The 8,901-nt window shown below is 38.5% G+C and overlaps 1 long non-coding RNA gene across 1 annotated transcript; it reads left to right on the forward strand.

Moving 5' to 3' along the window:
• The first annotated feature begins 975 nt into the window (after window positions 1-975).
• LOC121803250 lies at window positions 976-2,188 on the forward strand. Its single transcript, XR_006050945.1, has 2 exons — window positions 976-1,020; window positions 1,148-2,188. It is a non-coding gene; the product is annotated as an uncharacterized LOC121803250 (long non-coding RNA).
• Window positions 2,189-8,901: the final 6,713 nt, after the last annotated feature.

Here is an 8,901-nt window from a genome sequence, read left to right on the forward strand (position 1 = left end):
TAACAAAACATTTGTGGCAAGACAACATCATTAAAATCACGAACATATGTTCATGTTTTCATAAAATACGATTTGTATTTTAGTATAAGAAAGCTCACCTTGATCGTTTAGTTTCCTTAACTTGAATCTTTCGTTTCGACTTTACTTGCGAAGGTAACCTTTTTGAAAACTTCATAATAAAATAATATACTAATTAGACTCAAGGACAATTTTACTTAAATTAGAATACATGCCTCATAATTGATCTCCTTTTCGTATTTCACGTATCTTTAAAGAATTTCTAAAACTTAAATAACTTAATGCTTCTTCCACTATTCTAGGGCTTCGACTAAATTGGATCTATGTGTCTTTTTCTTTGAAAATTTACACTTTAGGCAAAACTCTAAAATAATCAAAAGATCAATTATTTTATCTTAGTTATACCATTAGAAGAAACCATATAAAAAATATTAATCGAACCTTAACTTAAACTTGGCTACAAATTAAGTATCTAAATCTCTCCCAACTAAACCTTTTTAAATAAATTTACTGCATCCCAACTTATTAAAAGGAGTTGGGCTCGGATTTTAATCCTCTCATCCTCTTAGCCCAAGTAAATAACATGCAGCCCAAACACTAATTAAAAAGCTAGCCCAAAAGAAATAAAACCCACGTATTACTAAGTCATCATCTTCCTCACAAAAATTCTAACCCCAAATTGATGTGAGAGGAGCTCCTCCTTCTCACTTCCAGCTGCTGCCGCGCCACCCTGCCGTCGCCACCGTCCGCCTCTCTGCCTCCAGCGGTGCCTCTCTATTCCCCTTCCGTTTCTCCCTCTCGCCTCTCTCTTTCTTCCTTTTCTCCCTCTCTCTCAATCACTATTCACTCTTCATCCCCAATTTGCACAAAATAGGGAAAACCCTCCCCAAATAAGATTTTCCGCCGCCTCACCCATCTTCACACCTTGCTGCCGTCGACCAGCCATCCCTCCGGCGTCGCCGACGCCGACTCCCTTCCAGATCTGCTGCCGATTTCCGAAAGGTGGGGTGACCAAATTACTTGTTCGTCTAATCCCCCACGTCCTCTCTTTTTGTTTATTCACAAGATTATATTTTTGATGTTGAAACTTTGTAAATTCAAATTTTCATATTTTAAAGAACGAAAACAGTGACAAATTTTTGGAGCGTGGGCTGTCACCGTCGGCGACGGAGTGCCGAATCTCAATCGCCGGAATTCCGGCAGAATCTTATTTTGGAGATAAGTTTCTTGACTTGTTTTTACTATGGTTGTAGGACTTGGGTTGGCTATCCTATGGATTTGGTGACTCTTGAATAATGTGTTGCTACTTGGAAGACTCATGGTGTAATAAGTTAATTTCACTGTGTTGTTAGAATTGGGCAGATTCCTATTGCCAACTAGAATATGCATGCTTCGTTCATGAATGTAAAGGAAAGCAAGGGTTTGGGATTCACCTTTTTGATGTGGAAAGTAAAGTGTGGGGCTGTAGTGTTTGAGTCTACAATTGTGTGCAATCTCCCTCCTCGGACGACTCCTCTTTCCTTCGTAGGGGTGGTGACTCCTCTTTCCTTTGTGGGGTGGTGTGTGCAGAGAAATTTGGATGTGTGATGGTGACGTGGGTGAGTGGGAAAGGAATGATTGTATATCTATATACAATACGCAAAAGACGGCAGTGAAATTGATCGGTGTAAGCAAGTTGTCTGATATTTTTATCCAAACATTCTTCTAGCATAGAAAAGTAAAGATTACTCTGACATCTCATTTAATGCAGTATTAATTGCTGCTGAAAATTTGATCCTCAGGATCGGATATGCTTATCCCTCTCTTTTATATTTTATTTGTTTTATTAAATTTTATTATTTGTATATTTATTTACTTATTTGTTTAATTTGGTGTAGGAAAAACCAGTTTAAGCTTGTGGCTTTGGTGTAGGAAAACAAATAACATCCATAGTCTTCCCTGATGATGTACCGGACTTTCTTGGAGTACGAGCACGACCGTTGAACGGGCTGCGTGAACTTTTCCCTAATGGTAATAGATGAGGATTTGATAAATTTATATAATAGTAATTTAGCGGACTTCGTAGATATGCCGAACAGTATAAATTTTTATTTGATGTTACTTTTTTTTAGTTGTACTTGAAATATTCGTTCAAGAACGAAACAACGATTATTTATAATTCCAAGATCTATTATTATACATGAAAAAGGCCGATTGCGAATACTACAGCGATCACTTGTTATTTATCTTTAGGCTAATAATAGTAATAATAAGGTAAGAAAGTTCGGGTTGTTACAACTATCCCAAGTTCTCGAAAAAAGTCTTGCATTTTCCCATTCACAAATTCTCCCACATTATCTGACCTAAGGATTTGGATGTTTTGGTTGTATTGGGTTTGGATAAATGTATAGAATTATGTGAATTTTTAGTAAACTTCAAACTTATTTTTTAAGAAATAAACCCAAGACATACGAGAGAAATCATCCACAAACAGCACAAAATAACGAAAACCTTGTCCCCCAGTAACGGGTGCAGGCTTTCACACATTAGAGTGAATCGAAGCAAAAGGTTTTTTCATTCTAGTATTGTTCAGCTTAAACGAGTGTCTATGGCTTTTGGCCAACAAACAAGTTTCACAATGAAAAGACTACATAGAAGTAACTAACTTAGGATAAAGTAGACGAAGCTATCATATAGATGGATGTCCTAACCGACGATGCCAAAGCCAAGCCTGCCAGTCTGTCAGTCCGTGAGTCAGCATCGCAGTACTCTGTTGGGCTATTTCATCCACATAGTACAGTCCGCATCGTTCAGTGACACGCCCAACTATCGTCCTCGTCTTGATATCCTGTAACATTCAAAATTTCGGTTGCATCAGTAATTTGCAGTTCAGTTCCTTAGTCACATGACTAATGGACAAAAGCTTATGTGATAATGACGGAACATAAAGACAGTTAGACAGGCGTAAAGTATGGGAGATATTAATTGTTCCCGCCCCCCGGATTTGCGCTAGGTCTCCACTGGCGGTTTGGACATAGGATTTTTTTTATTTTGAGATGGTTAGAAAATCTGAGGTATCAAATGACATTGTGTCGGTAGCTCCGCAATCAAATATCCATTGGGTGTCTTTGTTATGTGGCTATAAGGTGGATGAACACGCTAGGGATTCAAAAGAGTTCTTGCACGGAACAGATAGATGAATTGTGGGTTGTTTTGGTGGTTGGGGTGCAATTTGCAATGTTTTGGCTGTATTGGGGTCAATTTGAGGTTTAGGAAAAGATTTGGGTGGATTTTGCGGTTTAGCAAAGGTTTGGCGTGGTTTCTGGTATGTTTGAGATGAATGGGGTCCAAATTAGAATTTTCGGTTTTCTCATGGTGGACTTTGGTATTTAGTGGGGATCTGGGGTGTGTTATGGAGTATATGGGACTTGGGTGGGTCGAGATTGGATTTCAGAAGATTCAGAGTATTTAAGTGTGAAACACTCCTCCTCCCTGAAACCCTAGCCGTTTCTCGGGAGACCTTAGCGTCGCCGTCCTCTTCTCCGACGGACACCTCATCCGCCGTCGATCGACCACCGCTGGCGGTGGACACTGGTTTCGTACCTTCTGACCAAATTCTGGCCATCGATACCGATGCCACTGCCTCTTTTCCGTCGTTGCCTCCCCGGGTTCTGTCCTCTCCGATTGCGGGTGACGGATGAGCGATGCTGCCCGCCGGTGGATTGTCGGTGTAGGTAGCTCGCTCTCCAACAGCTACGGACGCCCGACCCGCGCTTCCTCCTCGATTTGAACTGTGGTTGGCCGTTGACTTCTTCATCTCCTCCCACCACTCCGGATATCCGTGTATCAAGAAACAGGTATCCTTGGTGTGTTTCTTTCCCCCACAATGTGTGCATATTAGTTTACTCTTATCCTCATCCCTTCGATTGGCTTGAAATTTGGGAGGCGGTGGGTTGCTTTGGTTTCTATCGAGTACGCTTAGGCTGATTCCAATCCCACCATCCTTGACTTCGGTCTTGGATGAACGGATGCCGGCATTGACTGCCTCTCGCCTAATCATTCCATAGGCAGCTCTCACAGTTGGGAGGGGTTCTTTGTTCAGTATTTCTCTCTTGATGGTGTCATACCCATCGTCGAGAGCCCACAAAAATTGGTAGACTCTGTGCCTTTGAGTAATTTAGTTATACTTCTCTATGCTTGTTGGGGTGTCGAATGGGTTGGGGTCGCGACTATCTATGGATAACCATAGATCTTGAAATTTCTGCCATAGTGCTTCTAATGTCATTCCTCCTTGTTTCATTCCATATGCTTCTCTATGCAGGTTCGATACTTGGAACGGATCTGTGCCGCTTCCGTATGTAGTGGCCAGACCTTCTCATAGGTCTCTGGCCGTCTTGTACTGTGAGACTTCATTTACGAGGCTAGCCTCGATGTTGTTGATGATCCAGTTAAAACAACAATGATCTCTTTGCTGCCATGTCGGATAGGTTGGATCGGTAATCGTTGGAGGGTCTGAAACACCTGTAATGTGAGACGTCAGACACTTCCCTCCGATGGCTCGTTCCATCAGATTCACCCATCGGGGGTAATTGTCCCCGTCCAGTTTGGTTTGCAGATTTATGTCTCCTAACGACTCCGGTCGTGGGGACGGCTGGTTTGGTGTGTTGACTGACATCATTCGCATCAGTTTAGCAAATTGTGTGGCTGATAGATTTATGGGGCTGTTATTGACAATGGTCATGGTGGTATTGGAGTTGGTTCCGGTTTGGTCACCTTCTGACATGGTTTGTTTCTGATTTTTGCAGGTTTACAAAGGTCGGGAAAGGTATTTTTTGGACGATGATGATAATTTTCTGAGTCCCGAGCAGGAATAAACCTGCTCTGATACCATCTTAGAGATGGTAATCGAGAGAGGCGAGATCTATCTTTGCTAGGCGTTGGGAATACAACGAGTTGGGAGTAGAATAGATTGTATTTCTTTGATGATATTACAATGATTTACAGTCCCTCATTATATAGGGAGGATTTGTCACTATCTATGGAAATTATATCATTCTATTCTAGGACATAATATTCTGTAATATCTTTACATAATTCTAGCCCATCAATTATTCCCACAATCTTTCATTTCCGTTGATGCCTCCACTGATCTCTCTCTTGGTATATTTTGACATCTACGTGTGCAGCTATCATATCTTTAGTCACATTCAAATCATAGATCAAGTTAAACACATCAACATAGCGACAAAACAACAACATGAAATATGCTATGTGTGTCATCCTTTAACATTTATAGTTACTTATGGTTATTTTGGAGTAACTTCTGATAACCATACCAATTGATAGCCTCCTGGTCAACGTATACATAAATTCTTGCTCTGCGTTGCGCAAAGTGAGTACGGACCATAACACCTTGAGTGAAGTGGTGAATGTGAAGATCAAGATCGCATCTGAAACTGTAAAGATTTTGAATGCAATTGATTTGAAGAGTATCCGATAACCAGAGTCTGAGTTGTTGTTGCCCGGAACTATGATGACAACAACAAACACAACAGTAGCAATCAATGTTGCTGCAATACCAATTACCATATGCCATTGTTGTATCTTTCATCCATTTCTCTCATTGTATTTTCAACTCTTCGTGCCCTTTCATAAATTTCACCGAGATTGTTTCTTCACGTTTGGTAGTTCTCTAATATAAGGAGCTACAAATGTGCGAGTTTCCTGTTAATCATATCATTGTAACACAATACAAGTTTTCTTTTTCATTGTAGTGCTTGTATTATGTGTATAAATACGAATTTACCTGAAACCATTGTAGTTCACGGTGCATCTGCAGAGCTGCCCCCGAAATTAAATTGAGCTTGTGAGGAGGTTCCAAACGTCTAGCCAAGTGAAGGATAGAGTTACCGTATTTATCCATTGTGTTTAAATATTGGTATCGGTAGTTGCTACTCTTTTGAATAAGATGAAACACGTTTTTGCAGCGGTTTCTCAATGGCCAAGTGGGGAAAATTCTACCTGAAGAATTTGTAACATGAATTGCAAGAGGAAAAGTCTCTACTATGCATTTCTACAACTTGATGGTTTCCTGCTGTTAGCAAAGTCTCTTTGTAGATATCAAATCTATCTTTGTAGTCTAACATTTCCACATAGAAGCACAAGAATTTCACCATCTCTAGAGCGTTCTCGTGTAACAACATCTTTTCTTGAATCCTTTTATTTTTAAGAATGAAATTTACAAATTCTCAACAATGATTTGAAATCTTTTTTTACGATAAGTTTGGAGAAGTCTATGGTGATATTAGATTGTTAGAAATAGAAGGAGAAAATCAGTTTTAGATGTGGAGCTTGTTTGGTTCTCAATTGTCAAAAGATTGTGGTTGCACATACTCCTAATCCATTCCTTCAATTTCAAGTTAATACTATTAATACAACAGAGTTAGTTAAATACTCATTCCACTGCATGCGTTGATAGTCGGTTGTGAATGATGTGTCTGCAAAATTGCACCAATAGACTAAGGTTTCTCATAAGCCATCTCACGAGACCTCAGGACCAATCTAAAGGCCAAATGTGATAATGATAGATATGATCAAGCATCGTGCGAATTTCTAGCTCGATTCATAAGCAACATGCAAAATTCAAATCAATCCGACATATAACGTTTTTGATCTCAGAACCAATCCAAAAGGCCAAATATGATAAATATAGATATCAGAAAGTACTGTGCGAATTTCTAAGCTCGATTCACAAGCACCGTGCAAATTTCAAGTCAATCCATTTTCACACGTTTTATCGCCGACTGCCACTGCTAGAACTATATCATGAACAAAAAAAGATAACAAAATCCGAATCATACTTTCGATCCAATAAGGCTACCAAACACCTTTGTTATAAAGATATCATGTGGTGCAACATCACAATACACTATTGTGACCAACTTTAATCCATTATTTCTAACTCACCGAAATTCGATTTTGAGAAAATGAATATACCATAGAATATACTTTGAATATAGATCGACACTATAATTTAATTTCAAAAAATTAAATGTTTAGTCACATTTATACATGGTCAAATCGAACACATATTCCAATAATCATAAGATAAAATCAAATAAAATGAGATTTAAAAACATAGTAGCGACCGATAAAAAAAATATAATGCAAAAGTCTATGAATGTATACATAACATGAATATGTTTTTATCTTTAATTGACTCAATATTATGAATTCTCTGTTAGGGTTTGTATACTAGAAATCACCTTTCGAGTGATTGAATATTGTAAAACTCTAATAATTATTTTCCAATGAATGCAACAGATTATTTTTGTCATAATGTTGTTATGTTTTACATTTAATGGATGTTTATTGCATATTTAAATGTATAAGCGAACATAACATAAGTCTAAGTCTTTGTTCTAGTAGACCGGTTGTGGGCTGTGCTCAATTTAAGGTACGTGGTCAGTTCTGAACAAAGAAAAATAAGAATTTCACAACCCAGATAGACCTAGACTACCTATCGTGAAAGGTTGCAATGTCAGTCCGATTATTTCTAAGCCTTATTGAAATATGATAATGTTGGTGTGGTATAGCACTGAATGGATCTAACAGCAAGACGAGTCTTTATGCTCTCCACTGAAAGACGAGGTCTTGATAATTAATTTCTTAATCAATGTACGTTAGCATTGAGCATACGATATTGAGTATCTACTACTTTGACTTACCAAAGGTGCGAGTTTTTCGTCACCCTACGATCCAGGTATATTGGGTAGTGGTGATCATTATCTAGCGGTGCTAGGATTGCTATTATGTTGAACCGTGTGCGAGGAGAGTCTCGTTTGATAACATCCACAAGAGGAGCTCGAAACAAGGTTTTATTATTCGGAACCTAGCTAGTTGGAGTTTAATTACTCTATGAATAATAAATAAGAGTTTCTTGCTAAGTCCACTCTTGGAGAATAAAATATGTTAATTAATTAAGTCCATAGCAGACATTAATTAATTAATGGATGTTTCTATCTTAAGCGCGGGAAATGAATTAAACAAATAAAAGGAAACCTGGAATACTTGTAATTTCGGATTTGGAAAGGCAGTGCAATATTACTTCTGCAGTGGCTGCTTGTAATATTCCAATATAAGCTTATATTAAATTGTGAGTTCAATTTAATTAGTAAAAAGCTAATTGGGTGAGGTCATGTCCAAATTCTTCCTTAGATCCCTGACTGTGCCCAATATGTGACTTAATATAAATAGGAGAATAAAGGAGACAGAAAATTGCTCCCTCCGTGAGCTGAGTTCTGTCTTCATTATTCGAGTCCTAGTATTCTGGTGAGATTTGCCCACACAAATATCAGTATACAGTCCGGGACACCAGTCAGAAGATCAGAGGTCGAGTACTGAAGATCTTCACGTGGAGACGGAGCAAGCCATCATCGATTCTTGATTGAATCAACGAGGTAAATTGGCTAATTCCGTAGTGAGCATGTTTTAGGGATTTTATATGCTAAAGCATGTTTTAATTCAAGTTATGAACATGATACATGTGATAATTACGCGAATATAATTTGTCTAAATAATCTGCTAAATAGATCAAATTTATGTGATCGGAATTTTATGCACGCTTCCGCTGCCAACCCCTTCATTCTCATGGTTGTGGGTTGTGGGCGAATGAAAGCTTGGGGTGTAAAAAGTGATGTAGGAAGAATAAAAGCAATATCATTGAAGACGATCATATGCCACAATAGATTTTACGTTTTTGGATAAAAAAAAAGAGCCTATCCAACGCTTCTACATTAATACCCCTCCATGCGGAATTAAACTAAATTTTGGATATTCTTTCTTTGCAAGATGGCAGATTTTAGTTCATTAATCCTCATATCTAATAGCTATAACTGAATAGGA

Source organism: Salvia splendens, chromosome 5 (assembly GCF_004379255.2).
Source record: "Salvia splendens isolate huo1 chromosome 5, SspV2, whole genome shotgun sequence".
NCBI classification, from domain to species: Eukaryota; Viridiplantae; Streptophyta; class Magnoliopsida; order Lamiales; family Lamiaceae; genus Salvia; species Salvia splendens.